This window comes from Rattus norvegicus, chromosome 2, assembly GCF_021556685.1.
Source record: "Rattus norvegicus strain SHRSP/BbbUtx chromosome 2, alternate assembly SHRSP_T2T, whole genome shotgun sequence".
Lineage (NCBI taxonomy): Eukaryota > Metazoa > Chordata > Mammalia > Rodentia > Muridae > Rattus > Rattus norvegicus.
The window spans coordinates 163,616,969-163,635,647 of NC_141535.1; the positions used below are offsets into that span (position 1 = coordinate 163,616,969).

The window sequence follows — 18,679 nt, forward strand, 5'->3', positions numbered from 1 at the left end:
CCACTGGTTTTAATAACTGAGTAATATTCCATTGGTTAAATGTAGCCCATGTCCATTATTTATTCTTCAGATGAGGGATATCTATGCTTCCCAGTTTCTATATATCATAAATAATGCTATTTGAACACAGCTAAGCAAGTGCCATTACACTAGTGGTAATGTATCTTTTGGGTAAATTGTCAAGAGTGGTATAGCTGGTTCTTGAGGTAGATCCATTCCAAATTTGCTGAGAAACTGACAAATTGATTTCCAAAATGACTGTTCAAGTTTGTACTCCCATGAGAAATGGGGAAGTGTGGCACTTGTTCCACACACTCGCCAGCACATTTGACATTTTGATCTTCGCTATTTTGATAGATGTAAGACGGAGTCTCAGAGTCATTGTGAATTGAGTTTTCCTGATGGCTAAAGATGCTGTATTTGTTTAAATTCTCTTTGGATATTAAAAATTCTGTTGTCAAAAGTTCTCTCTTTAGCTCTTTAGCACATTTCTATTTGGGCTATATTATTTGGTGATGTCCAGTTTCTTGAGTTCTTTATATATATTGTGTATCCACTGTCTGTAAGTGAGGTTGTTGAAGATATTTGCCCATTCAGTATCCTTCTGTTTTTTCCTTTTGATGGTATACTTGGGCTTACTAAAGTTTTTCAGTTTCATGAGGACTCATTTACCAATTCCTTGAGGAATCAGTGTCTGTTTGGGATGCTGTCTAATGTCCCAGTGTGTTCAAGACTATTTCCTGTTATCTCTTCTATGAATTTTAGGATTTAATTTTATGTAGAGGCATTTGATTCCATTTAACTTGAGCTTTGTGCAGTGTGATAGATATGATTTTATTCTAATGTGTTCTCCTAAATGCAAACAAAAAGACTAGAACATTTCTTTTTTTTTTTTTTTATTAACTTGAGTATTTCTTATATACATTTCAAGTGTTATTCCCTTTCCCGGTATCCGGGCAAACATCCCCCTCCCCCCTCCCCTTCCTTATGGGTGTTCCCCTCCCAACCCTCCCCCCATTGCCGCCCTCCCCCCATAGACTAGTTCACTGGGGGTTCAGTCTTAGCAGGACCCAGGGCTTCCCCTTCCACTGGTGCTCTTACAAGGATATTCATTGCTACCTATGGGGTCAGAGTCCAGGGTCAGTCCATGTATAGTCTTTAGGTAGTGGCTTAGTCCCTGGAAGCTCTGTTTGCTTGACATTGTTGTACTTTTGGGGTCTCGAGCTCCTTCAAGCTCTTCCAGTTCTTTCTCTGATTCCTTCAATAGGGGACCTATTCTCAGTTCAGTGGTTTGCTGCTGGCATTCGCCTCTGTATTTGCTGTATTCTGGCTGTGTCTCTCAGGAGCGATCTACATCCGGCTCCTGTCGGTCTGCACTTCTTTGCTTCATCCATCTTGTTTAATTGGGTGGCTGTATATGTATGGGCCATATGTGGGGCAGGCTCTGAATGGGTGTTCCTTCAGTCTCTGTTTTAATCTTTGCCTCTCCCTTCCCTGCCAAGGTTATTCTTTTTCCTCATTTAAAGAAGGAGTGAAGCATTCACATTTTGATCATCCGTCTTGAGTTTCATTTGTTCTAGGCATCTAGGGTAATTCAAGCATTTGGGCTAATAGCCACTTATCAATGAGTGCATACCATGTATGTCTTTCTGTGATTGGGTTAGCTCACTCAGGATGATGTTTTCCAGTTCCAACCATTTGCCTACGAATTTCATAAAGTCGTTGTTTTTGATAGCTGAGTAATATTCCATTGTGTAGATGTACCACATTTTCTGTATCCATTCCTCTGTTGAAGGGCATCTGGGTTCTTTCCAGCTTCTGGCTATGATAAATAAGGCTGCGATGAACATAGTGGAGCACGTGTCTCTTTTATATGTTGAGGCATCTTTTGGGTATATGCCCAAGAGAGGTATAGCTGGATCCTCAGGCAGTTCAATGTCCAATTTTCTGAGGAACCTCCAGACTGATTTCCAGAATGGTCTTACCAGTCTGCAATCCCACCAACAATGGAGGAGTGTTCCTCTTTCTCCACATCCTCGCCAGCATCTGCTGTCACCTGGGTTTTTGATCTTAGCCAATCGCACTGGTGTGAGGTGAAATCTCAGGGTTGTTTTGATTTGCATTTCCCTTATGACTAAAGATGTTGAACATTTCTTTAGGTGTTTCTCAGCCATTCGGCATTCCTCAGCTGTGAATTCTTTGTTTAGCTCTGAACCCCATTTTTTAATAGGGTTATTTGTTTCCCTGCGGTCTAACTTCTTGAGTTCTTTGTATATTTTGGATATAAGGCCTCTATCTGTTGTAGGATTGGTAAAGATCTTTTCCCAATCTGTTGGTTGCCGTTTTGTCCTAACCACAGTGTCCTTTGCCTTACAGAAGTTTTGCAGTTTTATGTGTTCCAGATGCTTCCCTAGTTTTTCTTCTATTAGTTTGAGTGTGTCTGGTTTGATGTGGAGGTCCTTGATCCACTTGGACTTAAGCTTTGTACAGGGTGATAAGCATGGATCGATCTGCATTCTTCTACATGTTGCCCTCCAGTTGAACCAGCACCATTTGCTGAAAATGCTATCTTTTTTCCATTGGATGGTTTTGGCTCCTTTGTCAAAAATCAAGTGACCATAGGTGTGTGGTTCATTTCTGGGTCTTCAATTCTATTCCATTGGTCTATCTGTCTGTCTCTGTACCAATACCATGCAGTTTTTATCACTATTGCTCTGTAATACTGCTTGAGTTCAGGGATAGTGATTCCCCCTGAAGTCCTTTTATTGTTGAGGATAGCTTTAGCTATCCTGGGTTTTTTGTTATTCCAGATGAATTTGCAAATTGTTCTGTCTAACTCTTTGAAGAATTTGATTGGTATTTTGATGAGGATTGCATTGAATCTGTAGATTGCTTTTGGTAAAATGGCCATTTTTACTATATTAATCCTGCCAATCCATGAGCATGGGAGATCTTTCCATCTTCTGAGGTCTTCTTCAATTTCTTTCCTCAGTGTCTTGAAGTTCTTATTGTACAGATCTTTTACTTGCTTGGTTAAAGTCACACCGAGGTACTTTATATTATTTGGTCTATTATGAAGGGTGTCGTTTCCCTAATTTCTTTCTCGGCTTGTTTCTCTTTTGTATAGAGGAAGGCAACTGATTTATTTGAGTTAATTTTATACCCAGCCACTTTGCTGAAGTTGTTTATCAGCTTTAGTAGTTCTCTGGTGGAACTTTTGGGATCACTTAAATATACTATCATGTCATTTGCAAATAGTGATATTTTGACCTCTTATTTTCTGATCTGTATCCCTTTGATCTCCTTTTGTTGTCTGATTGCTCTGGCTAGAACTTCAAGAACTATATTGAATAAGTAGGGAGAGAGTGGGCAGCCTTGTCTAGTCCCTGATTTTAGTGGGATTGCTTCAAGTTTCTCTCCATTTAGTTTAATGTTAGCAACTGGTTTGCTGTATATGGCTTTTACTATGTTTAGGTATGGGCCTTGAATTCCTATTCTTTCCAGGACTTTTATCATGAAGGGGTGTTGAATTTTGTCAAATGCTTTCTCAGCATCTAATGAAATGATCATGTGGTTCTGTTCTTTCAGTTTGTTTATATAATGGATCACGTTGATGGTTTTCCATATATTAAACCATCCCTGCATGCCTGGGATGAAGCCTACTTGATCATGGTGGATGATTGTTTTGATGTGCTCTTGAATTCGGTTTGCCAGAATTTTATTGAGTATTTTTGCGTCGATATTCATAAGGGAAATTGGTCTGAAGTTCTCTTTCTTTGTTGTGTCTTTGTGTGGTTTAGGTATAAGAGTAATTGTGGCTTCGTAGAAGGAATTCGGTAGGGCTCCATCTGTTTCAATTTTGTGGAATAGTTTGGATAATATTGGTATGAGGTCTTCTATGAAGGTTTGATAGAATTCTGCACTAAACCCGTCTGGACCTGGGCTCTTTTTGGTTGGGAGAACTTTAATGACTGCTTCTATTTCCTTAGGAGTTATGGGGTTGTTTAACTGGTTTATCTGTTCCTGATTTAACTTCGATACCTGGTATCTGTCTAGGAAATTGTCCATTTCCTGAAGATTTTCAAATTTTGTTGAATATAGGTTTTTATAGTAAGATCTGATGATTTTTTGAATTTCCTCCGAATCTGTAGTTATGTCTCCCTTTTCACTTCTGATTTTGTTAATTTGGACACACTCTCTGTGTCCTCTCGTTAGTCTGGCTAAGGGTTTATCTATCTTGTTGATTTTCTCAAAGAACCAACTTTTGGTTCTGTTGATTCTTTCTATGGTCCTTTTTGTTTCTACTTGGTTGATTTCAGCTCTGAGTTTGATTATTTCCTGCCTTCTACTCCTCCTGGGTGTATTTGCTTCTTTTTGTTCTAGAGCTTTTAGGTGTGCTGTCAAGCTGCTGACATATGCTCTTTCCTGTTTCTTTCTGCAGGCACTCAGCGCTATGAGTTTTCCTCTTAGCACAGCTTTCATTGTGTCCCATAAGTTTGAGTATGTTGTATCTTCATTTTCATTAAATTCTAAAAAGTTTTTAATTTCTTTCTTTATTTCTTCCTTGACCAGGTTATCATTGAGTAGAGCATTGTTCAATTTCCACGTATATGTGGGCATTCTTCCCTTATTGTTATTGAAGACCAGTTTTAGGCCGTGGTGGTCCGATAGCACGCATGGGATTATTTCTATCTTTCTGTACCTGTTGAGGCCCGTTTTTTGACCACTTATATGGTTAATTTTGGAGAAAGTACCATGAGGAGCTGAGAAGAAGGTATATCCTTTTGCTTTAGGATAGAATGTTCTATAAATATCCGTTAAGTCCATTTGGCTCATGACTTCTCTTAGTCTGTCGACATCACTGTTTAATTTCTGTTTCCATGATCTGTCCATTGATAGAGTGAGGTGTTGAAATCTCCCACTATTATTGTGTGAGGTGCAATGTGTGTTTTGAGCTTTAGTAAGGTTTCTTTTACGTATGTAGGTGCCCTTGTATTTGGGGCATCGATATTTAGGATTGAGAGTTCATCTTGGTTGATTTTTCCTTTGATGAATATGAAGTGTCCTTCCTTATCTTTTTTGATGACTTTTAGTTGGAAATTGATTTTATTTGATATTAGAATGGCTACTCCAGCTTGCTTCTTCTGACCATTTGCTTGGAAAGTTGTTTTCCAGCCTTTCACTCTGAGGTAGTGTCTGTCTTTGTCTCTGAGGTGTGTTTCCTGTAGGCAGCAGAATGCAGGGTCCTCGTTGCGTATCCAGTTTGTTAATCTATGTCTTTTTATTGGGGAGTTGAGGCCATTGATGTTGAGAGATATTAAGGAATAGTGATTATTGCTTCCCGTTATATTCATATTTGGATGTGAGGTTATGTTTGTGTGCTTTCATTGTCTTTGTTTTGTTGCCAAGACGATTAGTTTCTTGCTTCTTCTAGGGTATAGCTTGCCTCCTTATGTTGGGCTTTACCATTTATTATCCTTTGTAGTGCTGGATTTGTAGAAAGATATTGTGTAAATTTGGTTTTGTCATGGAATATCTTGGTTTCTCCATGAATGTTAATTGAGAGTTTTGCAGGATACAGTAACCTGGGCTGGCATTTGTGTTCTCTTAGGGTCTGTATAACATCAGTCCAGGAACTTCTGGCCTTCATAGTTTCTGGCGAGAAGTCTGGTGTGATTCTGATAGGTCTCCCTTTATATGTTACTTGACCTTTTTCCCTTACTGCTTTTAATATTCTTTCTTTATTTTGTGCGTTTGGTGTTTTGACAATTATGTGACGGGAGGTGTTTCTTTTCTGGTCCAATCTATTTGGAGTTCTGTAGGCTTCTTGTATGTCTATGGGTATCTCTTTTTTTAGGTTAGGGAAGTTTTCTTCTATGATTTTGTTGAAGATATTTACTGGTCCTTTGAGCTGGGAGTCTTCACTCTCTTCTATACCTATTATCCTTAGGTTTGATCTTCTCATTGAGTCCTGGATTTCCTGTATGTTTTGGACCAGTAGCTTTTTCCGCTTTACATTATCTTTGACAGTTGAGTCAATGATTTCTATGGAATCTTCTGCTCCTGAGATTCTCTCTTCCATCTCTTGTATTCTGTTGGTGAAGCTTGTATCTACAGCTCCTTGTCTCCTCTTTTGGTTTTCTATATCCAGGGTTGTTTCCATGTGTTCTTTCTTGATTGCTTCTATTTCCATTTTTAATTCCTTCAACTGTTTGATTGTGTTTTCCTGGAATTCTTTCAGGAATTTTTGCGATTCCTCTCTGTAGGCTTTTACTTGTTTATTAATGTTTTCCTGTGCTTCCCTAAGTGTGTTCATGTCTTTCTTGAAGTCCTCCAGCATCATGATCAAATATGATTTTGAAACTAGATCTTGCTTTTCTGGTGTGTTTGGATATTCCATGTTTGTTTTGGTGGGAGAATTGGGCTCCGATGATGGCATGTAGTCTTGGTTTCTGTTGCTTGGGTTCCTGCGCTTGCCTCTCGCCATCAGATTATCTCTAGTGTTACTTTGTTCTGCTGTTTCTGACAGTGGCTAGACTGTCCTATAAGCCTGTGTGTCAGGAGTGCTGTAGACCTGTTTTCCTCTCTTTCAGTCAGTTATGGGGACAGAGTGTTCTGCTTTCGGGCGTGTAGTTTTTCCTCTCTACAGGTCTTCAGCTGTTCCTGTGGGCCTGTGTCTTGAGTTCACCAGGCAGCTTTCTTGCAGCAGAAAATTTGGTCTTACCTGTGGTCCCGAGGCTCAGGTTTGCTCGTGGGGTGCTGCCCAGGGGCTCTCTGCAGCGGCAGCAACCAGGAAGACCTGTGCTGCCCCTTCCGGGAGCTTCAGTGCACCAGGGTTCCAGATGGTCTTTGGCTTTTTCCTCTGGCGTCCGAGATGTGTGTGCAGGGAGCAGTCTCTTCTGGTTTCCCAGGCTTGTCCGCCTCTCTGAAGGTTTAGCTCTCCCTCCCACGGGATTTGGGTGCAGAGAACTGTTTATCCGGTCTGTTTCCTTCAGGGTCCGGTGGGGTCCTGCCGCTCCTGGGCCCTCCCCCACGGGAGCCCAGAGGCCTTATACAGTTTCCTCTTGGGCCAGGGATGTGGGCAGGGGTGAGCAGTGTTGGTGGTCTCTTCCGCTCTGCAGCCTCAGGAGTGCCCACCTGACCAGGCGGTTGGGTCTCTTTCTCACCGGGTCTGGGAGCAGAGAGCTGCTGCTAGAACATTTCTTTTGAGGCTGCTTTCTTCTTTTCATTGTAAAATTTCTTCTTCTTTGTAAAATAGTAGTGTTCATAGGTGTACAGATTTATTTCTGGGTCTCGATTTGATTCCATTCATCAACCTGTCTCTTTGTATTCCAACACCATGCAGTTTTCAATATAATTGGGCTGTAATATTATAGGGTTATAGGCCTGCATCTGCTTCACTGGGCATGACTACTTGGAGAGTTGGTACTCGGGTAGTTTGACTGCACCTATCCCACCCTGACATGGGGAGGTGGTGGGCTGTAGGGAAGTGCAGAGACACCATTCTGGGGGTGGGAAACCCAGAGCTGGCCTGTGACAAGACTAGGGCAATGGGATTCTTTAAATGTTAGATATTCAGGCACCTATGGGAATCTCGGCAGAGCAGAGAACTGAGTAGGGGGCCCTTGGACTCAGGACTGCATCTAACCTGGAAGGGAGGGGATGGGAGGGAAGCTCTGTCTTGTTCTAGTAGAGATGCTTGTCCTTAGTTTGGTGGTGGTAGGCTTAGTGATAGCTGTGGCTAGGAGCTCAGAAAGGCTTTTTATGGGTGATTAGGCATGCAGCTCTGTAGGCAAAAATGCCCCTGATAGATCTTGGTTAAAAAGATGTGGTCCATGATTCTAAAGAGTTTATTGTCATGGTGGAAATTGGATATGTAAAATCATACCCTACTTTTCAGGGTGGATATGAGATTAAATAAATTTTGAAGGGAGGAATGTCTGGGAAGAAAAAAATATTGGCTAAACCCTCCAGGCTTCTAGTTACCGCGTTAGCATGGAGAATTCTGTTTAGGGCCTACAGGACTCTGGCCAGATCTCTTTACCTATTGTCTTAGTCTGAGATATTAGAGATGCCTCATCTACATGTGTAAAGTTCAGGTCATTATATGAATGACCCCACAAATCCCTTTATGGGGGACTGCAGCTATGAGACAGGAGCCTGGTGCCAGAGGCAGGTGAAGCTCCTATCATCTCTTCTGGTTTTCCAAGGTTTTAGCTGGACCTTACTAGGGTTTTTCTTTCACGGTCCACCAAACTGCATAATACACCTTGAAATCAGGAATTGTGATACTTCCACATTTTCTACCACTTTACAGGTTTTTTTTTTTTTAGATATCCTGAGTTGTTTGTTTTTCTACATGAAGTTGAGCATTATTTCAAGGCTTGTGATTGTGTTGGAATTTTGATCGGAATCACACTGAATCTGTAGATTGTTTTTGGTAAGATGGCCATTTTTACAATGTAAATCCCATTGATTCGTGAATATGACAGATCTTTCCATCTTATGATACTTTCTTCAAATTCTTTCTTCAAAGAGTTGAAATTCTTGCCATGCAAGTCTTTCACTTGATTTGCTAGAGTTTCACCGATATGTTTCATATTGTTTGTGGCTATTTTGAAATTGTTGTTTCCTCAATTTCTTTCACAGAAAATTTATCATTTGTATATCAGAGGTCTACTTATGTATTTTGAGTTAATATTTTATCCAGCCATATTGTTGAATGTATTATCTGCTGTAGAATTTTCCTGGTAGAATGTTTGGGGTCACTTATGTATAATACATATCATCTGCTTAGAGCAATACTTTGACTTCATACTTCCCACATTTATCCTTTTGATTATCATATGATCTCCTCTTACCGCACTAGTTAGAATTTCATGTACTATATTTAGAGGAATTGCTTTAAGGCTCTCTCCATTTAATTTGAAGTCGGTTATCCACTTGCTCTGTATTTTATATTGTAGGGTATACATAGGTATGTGCATTGTATCACTGGCCTCTCTAAGACTTTTATTATGAAGCATGGTTGGGTTTTGTAGGGCAATTTCAATATAGTAACACAGCCTCTCTGCAAGTAATGACATTCAAAGATATGATCTGAATGTAATTCATACATGCCCCGGATTACAGTATTTTCTTGCCATAATATAGATGTTTCCATAATACGACAGTTACTCCCTAAGAGTAGTTTGTAGAAGGAAATAGCATGTTTGAAAATGACCTCCAATTGAGGGTAGAGGAAGTGATGAGTCAGAGAAAGATTTGAAAAAAATCAGTCATAGAATATATATGCTGAGTTCTCAGGAGAAGAGACAGGAAAAGAGGCCAAGGGATTGTCTATCCCAGGGGAAAAAATCTTTATTTTGTTTTCCTTGTTTCTATTTTATTGATTTCAATCCTGAGTTTGAATGCTTCTTGCTTTCCTCGTTGTGTTTGCTTCTTTTTGGTCTAGAGCTTTTGGTTATACTGTTAAGTTACTAGTATGAAATGATTAATTTCTTTACAAAGGCACTTAGTGCTATAAACTTTCCTTTTAGCACTTCTTTCCTAGTGTCTCATAAAATTGAATTCTAAGAAGTTATTTAGTTTTCTTATTTATTCTGTGGTGTTTAAATGGAGACTTGTTCACTTTCCATCAGATTGTCTGCTTTCTGGTTTTTCTATTGTTATTGAGTTCAACTTAGCAACTAAGTATATGCTCAATTTTGGAGAAGGTTCTGTCAGGTGCTTAGAAGAATGTATATACTTTGTGGTTGGGCAAAATATTCTATAGATATCTTTTAGGACCCTTTGAGTCATAATGTCTGTTAGTTCAATTTTATCTCTATTTAGTTTCTGTCTGGACAGTCAGTCCATTCACGAGAGTTAGGTATAGACATTGATAATTGAGTAATCTTCCGGGTAAATTATTTCTTTGATTACTATGAAGTTGTCTTCCCCATCTCTTTGGTTAATTTTGTTGGAATTCTCTCTTGTGAGATATTAGAATGGCTAAACTAGCTTATATCTCTTTGGTCCATTGGCTTAGAAAATCTTTTTCAATATCTTTCTTTACCTTGAAGAAATGCCTATAACTGATGTTGAAGTGTATTTCATGTATGTAGCAGAATGATGAATCATGTTTCCTTATCTATTCTGATGGCCTGTGTTTTTAGTTTTGGAAGGATTCATTTCATTTATGTTGAGAGATATTAAGAAACAATTCATGACAATTCTAGGTAATTTGAAATTGTTGGCAATACCGAGTGATTTGTCTATGCGTTTGAATATATATGCTGTGTGTGTGTGTGTGTGTGTGTGTGTGTGTGTGTGTGTGTGTATGTGTATACTTCCCTTCTTTTGGAATTGCTGCTGTGAAAGTATTAATTTTTTATATTTTCTTGGGTATATTTAACTCCTTATGTTGGACTTTTTATTTTATTAACTTCCCTGAAGTTAGATTTATGGATAGACTTTGTTCAAATTTGGTTTTATTATGGATTATCTTGTTTTTTTCCATATATTGTGATTGATAGTTTTGCTGGGTATAGTAGCATGGGCTGTCAACTTTCATCTCTTAGATACTGGAAAACATCTATCCAGATCCTTCTGGCTTTTAAAATTTATGTTTAGAATTCTGCTGTAATTCTAATAGATCTGTCTTTATATGTTATTTGACCTTTCCCCTGCATCTTTTAATACTCTTTCTTTGTTCTGTACATTTAGTATTTTGATTATTATATGGCATGGGTTTTTCCTTGTCAAATGCATTTTGACTTTTGTCAGATTCTTGTAAGTTCATTAGCACCTCTTTCTTTAGTTTAGGAAAAGTATGTCTTGTATTATTGTGATGAAAATATTTTTAAGGCTTTTGAGTGGAGATTCTTCTCCTTCTTCTATTTCTTTTAGTCTTAAATTTGGTCTTTTCATAGTGTCTCATATTTCCTGGGTGTTTTCTGTGGACAGAATATCTTGTGTTTTGTATGGATGCATCACCTGGTAATTATAAAACCTATGACCTACAGGAAAGAGTTGAATAGAAGATGGGAAATCTGGGAAGCAGCAAGGATTCTGGGACAGAGCAAGGTAAAATAGATTTACCCAGAAAGATATAAGGAGACAAATCCCTAAGCACATGTAACCAATCAATCACATGGAAGAATATAGATTAAAATAAATTGGTTATATTAAGTTATGGTCTAGTCAGACATCAGCATGGTTTTAGAGTCAATAACTTGTGAATATATTTTGATTCGGAGTCTAACTTATGGAAACATTGTCCTGGGAGGAAGAACCAAATTTTACACTTTTGTGTAAGGAATAATTATATTTAGCATTTTCATTGACTGATGTTTCAAATTTATTCCATTGTATATTGTACATTTTAGATTCTGTCTTCGATCTCTTTTGCTCTGTTGATAATTTTTGCATCTGTAATTACAGTTTGCTTATCTAGATTTTTCATATCTAGGATTCCCTCTGTGGTTTCTTTATTTCTTCTCTTTCAATTTTCATGTCTTAAATAATTTCATTCATTTTCTTCTCTTTGCTTATATTTTCATGTATTTCTTTAAGGTATTTATTCATTTATAGTTTTAAAACATCTTTCTGGTTTATCGTATTAGATTTAAGGTAATCTAATGCTTTAGGTATTTTTGAATATCCAAGGTTATCTATATTGAGCTCCATTGGTGCCATATTGTTCAGACTATATTGTATTGTTCTCATTCTGGCCTTGTCATCTGGTTATTACATGTTTTGGTACAAATTTCTAAGTTTGTTAAGGTAAACTCTGTTTTCACTCTGTTCCTCAGATCTGAGTATATTTGAGTTTTGATGACCAGCAAATCTTCATGTACAGTATGGTGGTGTACTGCTTTGTTTGTTTGTTTTTGTTTTCTGTTTGTTTGTTTTGAGGTTTTGCTGTCATTCTTGGTTTAGTGTGTCTTGTCTATTTGTTTGTTTGTTTGTTGTGTGTGGCCTGCTTAGATTCTGAGTTTGGCAACACTGTTGCCAGAGTGTTCTTGGTGGTATTCTGCCAAAATTATGGGTAGGAATATGGAACCCAGGTGATGGGATGCAGTTTATAGATGTTGTGTGTAGTTTATGGGGAATTGGTGATCATACAGTATAGAGCAGGATCATATCTGGCTTCACTGTTGCTGGTAAGACCTGCTGTAATGTAAGGGATTTGTGAAGCAGATAGGACAATGTTCAGAATAGATTAGTTAATATTAGAACATGTTCCATAAATGTGATATAATTTCCTGGACTGAAGTTCAGAAAAAATACAGACATGAAAAATAAGCATATGCATTTTTCCACTTGCTGCTTCCTGGTTTTGGACACAATTGGAATCAGCCACTTCTAATCCTGAGCTTTATATTCTCCTTGATATAATACATAATATTGGATATAACTACATATTCAATGAATGCTCCATCTTTTATGTTTGGGGGATATTATGTTGTAGAATTAAGACAAGTTGAATTAACCCATTTTCTCCACAGCTCCAAATTCCTGGAATAAGAGCTATGAAATTCAAACTATATATTTATAAAAACCTTGGCCAATTAGCCAGAGAAACATTAGAAAAAGAATTCAAACTGAGCTAGAGGTCCTTCATCTTATATATTGGAAATTTTTATGGCTATCTGTTTCCTAAGAACATGAGTGAGACTGAATTTCACAGTAAATGGATTTTAAAGTAATAAGTTAATATATTTAGCACAGAAAGATTTCAGTGTGTGGCCTCGTTATTGTTCAGAACTATGATTATCCAGGTCTGCAGCAAAAACAAATAGCGTACAGGCAAAATAGTTTTAGAATATAGTTTTTAAGGAAGAGAGCATAAGCAAAGTTTAAAGTAAAGCTTAAAAGCTACTCAAGGAAAAAAAAAAGCAAAACAGTTAAACGCAAAACTAGTGTCCTAAATAGGGACACTAGGAAAGATTCCCTGAAGGCTGTACTTCCAAAAAGACTCCCCGTTCTGAAGATGCAAATTCCTGTGGAAGGAGAGAGTCTAAACTAGAAAGGCCACTGGTGGGGTTATATGTTCTGGAAAGCAATTTTTGAGAGAACTACTTCCTCAGGGTTTTTCTTTTTAACCACACATGAGGCAGAAGAGTAATACGTTTCTGTATTTCAATTCTTCAAGTAATTATCTGAAGGCAAGGTTATGTTGCGGTCTAATAGAATCTCTTATTTCTTTGATTACAAGCCTATGTCAGGCAAAATTAAGTAAATTTACCATTGGCTCATGCATAGTTCATTGAAATTCATATGTTTCCCATGCTTTAATGTGAAATGTAGAGAACTAAAGAAGGAAAAGGAACACTTTTGTCAGCAGGTTGGCTTAAGAGGCTTTGCAGGCTAGGGACAATCTTCAAAATGAATACCACTGAAGAAATTCAACCAAGCTTTCCAACTCAGTGAAGCAGAAATTTTCATTTTGTCTGAAACTTGGTTTCTATTTTTCATGATTGTAAGTCACCCCTTTGTCATTTATCTTTACAATGTTTCTTAGTACAGTCAATAATGCCCTATGACCCCCAAGTACTGGCAACGTCTCATATGGAAGTCCCCTTTACATGGACAACCAATGTTGTTGGATAGTGCTCATCTCATAGTTTCTACTGATAATGAGGCTTAGGAAATATATTTTAAAAACAATCACCATCTTTTATATAAAAACATGATTATTCCAGATTTATCAAGTTTATCATTAGTTGGATGCCCGGGACCCTTGAAACATTGTTAAATAGTTTCAAATATCCTATGTTTCTCTACATATAATTGGTTATAGATTGCATTATGTTACTTTTTTCTTGGTTTACCTCTATTAACCATTACCTTTTTTCATATGGTAAGATAGCCTAAAAAGATATAAAAACCATGAGTTTTATATTATCTCATGGATAGTATCTATTATCTCTTTGGTAACTTTTTATGAAGAATCTTAAGATGCTAACCAAGTAAATAGATACAAAGTTTATTTTCTAATAATTCAAAAATAACTTTAGTGAATAAAGAAATATATTCAAAGATCCAAGTTACACAAGACATTGGTTTATAATTAAGTAATCAAATGTTATTCAAACACTACTGAGATTTACCCATGGAAATGAGGCTACAGGAAGACTCACATTTTTGAAGTGTAATGCTGCTTCTCTGCCATCAGCTTATTTACTTCACAGACTCTCTGTAGTATTTTTTTTTAATTTTGAATATGACCTATTTTCTTCACTTTGCTAAGGAAAATTACTAAATGACTTTGTTACACTTTTTGGGAAACCATTCACACAGTTTAACTTAATGTGGGCTCTTGATCAGTTTCAACCACACAAGTATTGTTTTTAATGCATTAATATTTTTCATATATTGCTAGTGATATATTAGTATAATATCTTAGTAATCGTATTACTAAAATTAAAAGAAATTTGAAAATATGCTGTGTGACTCAGTCATAAATTAGTTTGACAGACATAAGGAGACTTTTGCAGTAAGTATAATTTTGCTGCATTTGATACATTGTATATGATAAATTATAAACTTTAAGCAAATTTACCAATTATATATTTGGGGTTTAGTTCTTAAAGGAAAGGACATGCTTCTGAATATTACACTATCTAATACTAAAGGACAACTTAATGAACCTCTTTGTATTTGGAAGGTATATTTTTTTCCATTTATTTCTAAACCCTTGCCTCTTGCATAGAATCTAGAACATGAGAATATACGACCCATATGGAATAGATAAAATTATGTTTTCTTTGAGAGTCAGCCAGAACCTTAATCTACCTATAGGATTTTTTAGTAGATGACAAAAAAAATCACAATGGGCTGGCACTAGCAAAACTAGGATAATTTGTTCTGCATAATTCAAACTAACTGTTGGAAGACAGTCACTTTCCTTTAAGTGTGTATATTTTGATAAAGAAACCATGCTTCAGTGAATGGCAACATATCCAAAAATCTATGGACTTCAATAGGTTAGAAAAGAGAGATAGCTACAGATAACAAGTTTGGGTGAGTAAGGATACCTTTGGATTTCTGTGGATTTGGGAGAGATGCATAATTATGATCAGAATATATTTTGCATAATTCTTAAAACAACAAAATGATGAAGAAAAGTAAAAGGATGACAGCTTTTAGAGCAGAGTTCTTGCTGCTACTTCCTGAGGGAGATTGAATTTTTTGTAATGAAACTAGTTTGTAATTAAATAAGTTTAACAATGTCTGATTTGTTTACCCATGTGGATCACATGTGACTAGCTGAATTCTATAATCAAGCAAAATTTATTTAAAAAATCCTAAAAGAACTTAGAAAACTCAACTTAATTTTAAGGACATTTTTCTTACCTCCAAAAACATCTCTCGAATCCTATCATTTTGCAGAATCTGCTTCAACTTCTTATTTTGATTTCATGGGTGACATTTTATATTCATGGTCATATAAGAAACCAAAAACAGTTTGTATGAACTGCAATGACATAAGGTTTTAGATTAATGTGATCATGGAAGATAGTATAATTTATTTAACTGGAGGTGCTGCTACTACAATCACATTACATTTCTATAATCCCTAAAAGGGGAAATAACTAGTTGAAAATGTGTATGCTAACCTTTAGCAAGGAGTGAAGGCTTACTCTGAAACATGGGATGTACATTTTCCGTTTTAAATCTCATTAAGAATACCTGGTCTAGCAGAGTTCTTTTATGGAAATATGGGGACAGGCCATCTAGAGACTTCCCCACCTGGGAATCCATCTCACATGCAGACACTAAACTCAGACAATATTGCTCATGCCAAGAAGTGCTTGTCTGATACAGCTGTCTCCTGAGAGGTTCTGCCATATCCTGACCAATATAGATGGGGATGCTTGAAGCCAATCTCCAGACTGATCACAGTGACAGCAATGGAGGAGTTAGGGGAAAGACTGAAGGAGCTAAAGGGGCCTTATCTGGCATCAATGGGAGGGGAGTCCCTTGGTCCCATGAAGACTTGATGCCTTAGGTTGGTGAGGGCACACCCTCATAGAAGCTGGGTAAGGCATAGGGTGTTTGAAGAGGGGAATCAGAGAAAGGGGGTAACACTTGAAATATAAATAAATAAAATATCCTTTTCTTTTAAACAAAGAAGAGATCATTTACAACGGGAAGCAATAAACACTCACACACTAAACTATATTTTCTTTACCCGAACACTATGATGTTCTCTTGAGGAAGATACGGAGGTGGTCCTGCTGTGTATATTTTAATAAGGACCCCATACACACTTGTCTTTGTCTGATGAGTTGACTTAGTAGCTAATAGCATTTGTTGCTTCTGCAGAGGAATATGGTTCCATTTCCAGTCGCCACAGGGAAGTTCACTACTATGTATACTTTCAATTGTAGGCATCTGAAGTCCTATATTGACCTTCACAGGCACCAGACATGTATGTTGTGCACATGCACACAAAACATTCATATACATAAAATAATGAAGTAAACGAAACCTATTTAGCTTCTATTTACCAAGTCTTACTGATCTAAAAACCCCGAAAATCAGAAAAGTTTGAGCAGACATCATGAGCTACTTTAACATGTAATAGGTGTCCATTAATTTAATAATAGGAGAAAATTGATGGCAATTCAAAATGAGCAGTTTTCGACTCTTTGATATGGCATGGTAGCTCCTAGAATTTGAAGCCAACCCTCTGCCCCCAGGGTGTATGTGGAGATTTAAGGAAATGATGCTCGGGAATTTGAGTACTTTGTCCCAGGTGGCGGCACAGTTTTGATAGATTTTGAGATGTGGCTTTTCTAAAGGACATATGCCACTTAGGTTGAATTTGAGAACTAAAGATTCATGTCATTTCCAGTTCATTCTCTGCTTGGTGTTCATTATGTGAGCCTTTGCTTATTCCTTTTCCTGCCACACCTTTGTTCTACTATCATGGACTCTAAGCCTCTAGAACTGTAAGTTCAAATAAAACCCATCTTCTCTCAGTTGTCATGGCCATTGTATTTCATTAAAGCAGAGGAAAGTAAATCATTCAGCACCACCACAGACAGGCAGTAGAACATCTGTAGGAAGACCATAGAAAATGTGATGCTAAAGCCCTGAGCCCACAATCACCTGTAGATTTTTCTGAAGAAGAGAGTGTTTGTCTACAGCTGTTGTACATTCAATAATATACTGCACCACACACAACAGTCTTAGATGGCAGCCCCAAATTCAGTGACAAACAAATCATCCACTCTAAGTAACAAAACACAGAATGAAAATAGCATTCCTTCTGTGTAAGCTGGTCATTCAAGGTATTACTGTAGTGACACAAATCTACTATAGTTATGTTAGGCCCTTCCATTATAGAAAGAATTCCAGTCATGGGGAATTTTTTATAGCTGTGGTGGAGGGCATAATTTGACACTTTATATAACATCATAATCTAGAACTTTTGTTTGAACTATAAAATTTTATGGGCTTTGTGTTTTCAAGAACAGCTGTTGGAGCAGTTCATTCCAAACACTGTTCTCATGAGTATCAGTCAACATGCCTATGAGATTTCAATAAAACAATATGAATGTTGTAGTTCTTTAAATATACTGATATACTGGTAACTATAATGTTTTATATATTATACATCTTTTCTTGAAAGATTGTATCAACAGTATTTATATTATACAAATTTTCTCACTGATACCTATATATGAAGAAATTCTTAAATATTGCTTTTGACATTTTCTGTAGCAATATAGCAATTCTCTATGTCATTTGATATTTTTGAACAAATCTGCTTTCTTTCACATTATTTGGAGTAGAATATATTTTCTGACTAAGAGAATTGATCAATACAAGACTCAAAAGAAACATAAAGTCTATGTTTTTAAAGCCATTTCATACTAAACAAATTATTTTATTATTAACTGGTCATTATAATGCTAGTTTTTATATATTTTTTGTTCCTGTTTCTTTCTTCTTATTTCTCCTCTCATATACTGACTACTAGATGACAAGTAAGAACGGAGTATTTAATTAACTATAACAACTTTGAAGGAATGTTATCATCTCTCCCAAGTAGAATGAGGATAAAATATTTATTTTATAAATTTTCAATGGAAATTAAGTAAATTCAGAGATGTTGTCTATAGCATACATAAAGAATGATGTATATTCAATTATATTTGTGCCAATGCTTCTTTGGGGGGCATATTTCATTTTATCAGGAATGACTCAAAAGGTGTAAATACATGGTTAAGTTTCAGTAATAATCTACATAGGTAGTTAAATGTGCTTTTATGACAGCAGAAACTGTATTCAAGCTTCATTATTTCCTTTCTCTTTGTATTTCTCAATGGTATCACAAACAATAAGAATGTTTAATTCAGTAATTTTCTTTATATGAACAAGAGAATTACAACTCAGAGGAAGACGAGACAATTATTGAAAAGAATACCAAAATTGAAACATAAATAAAAATATTTAATTTATACTTTCATTTCGTGAAAGGAACAGTGGTGTTTTTTTCTTAAGTCCTTACATTTTTATCAAACTCTTAGTTGCAAATATATGCATGAGTAGGTTATACAAAATATAGTAAAACAGATTATGCCACACAGGACAGGGAAATTGAAGATTATAACATAAAAATACTTATGAGAAAGACCTCAGGTATAGAAAATACAAATAGAGTGTTGAAAGATAGAACAAT

At 36.6% G+C, this 18,679-nt stretch overlaps 1 protein-coding gene across 3 annotated transcripts in view; it reads right to left on the minus strand.

Moving 5' to 3' along the window:
- The window catches only part of LOC108350038 (uncharacterized), a 231,441-nt gene that overhangs the window by 69,290 nt on the left and 143,472 nt on the right, over positions 1 to 18,679 (minus strand). The window contains exon 12 of one of the 3 annotated variants that reach the window (XM_087641643.1): positions 15,343 to 15,463. The exons of the other annotated variants lie outside the window; for them this stretch is intronic. The gene's annotated coding sequence lies outside the window, so the exon portion shown is untranslated. The remainder of the gene's footprint in view (positions 1 to 15,342; positions 15,464 to 18,679) is intronic. 3 annotated transcript variants of the gene reach the window in all.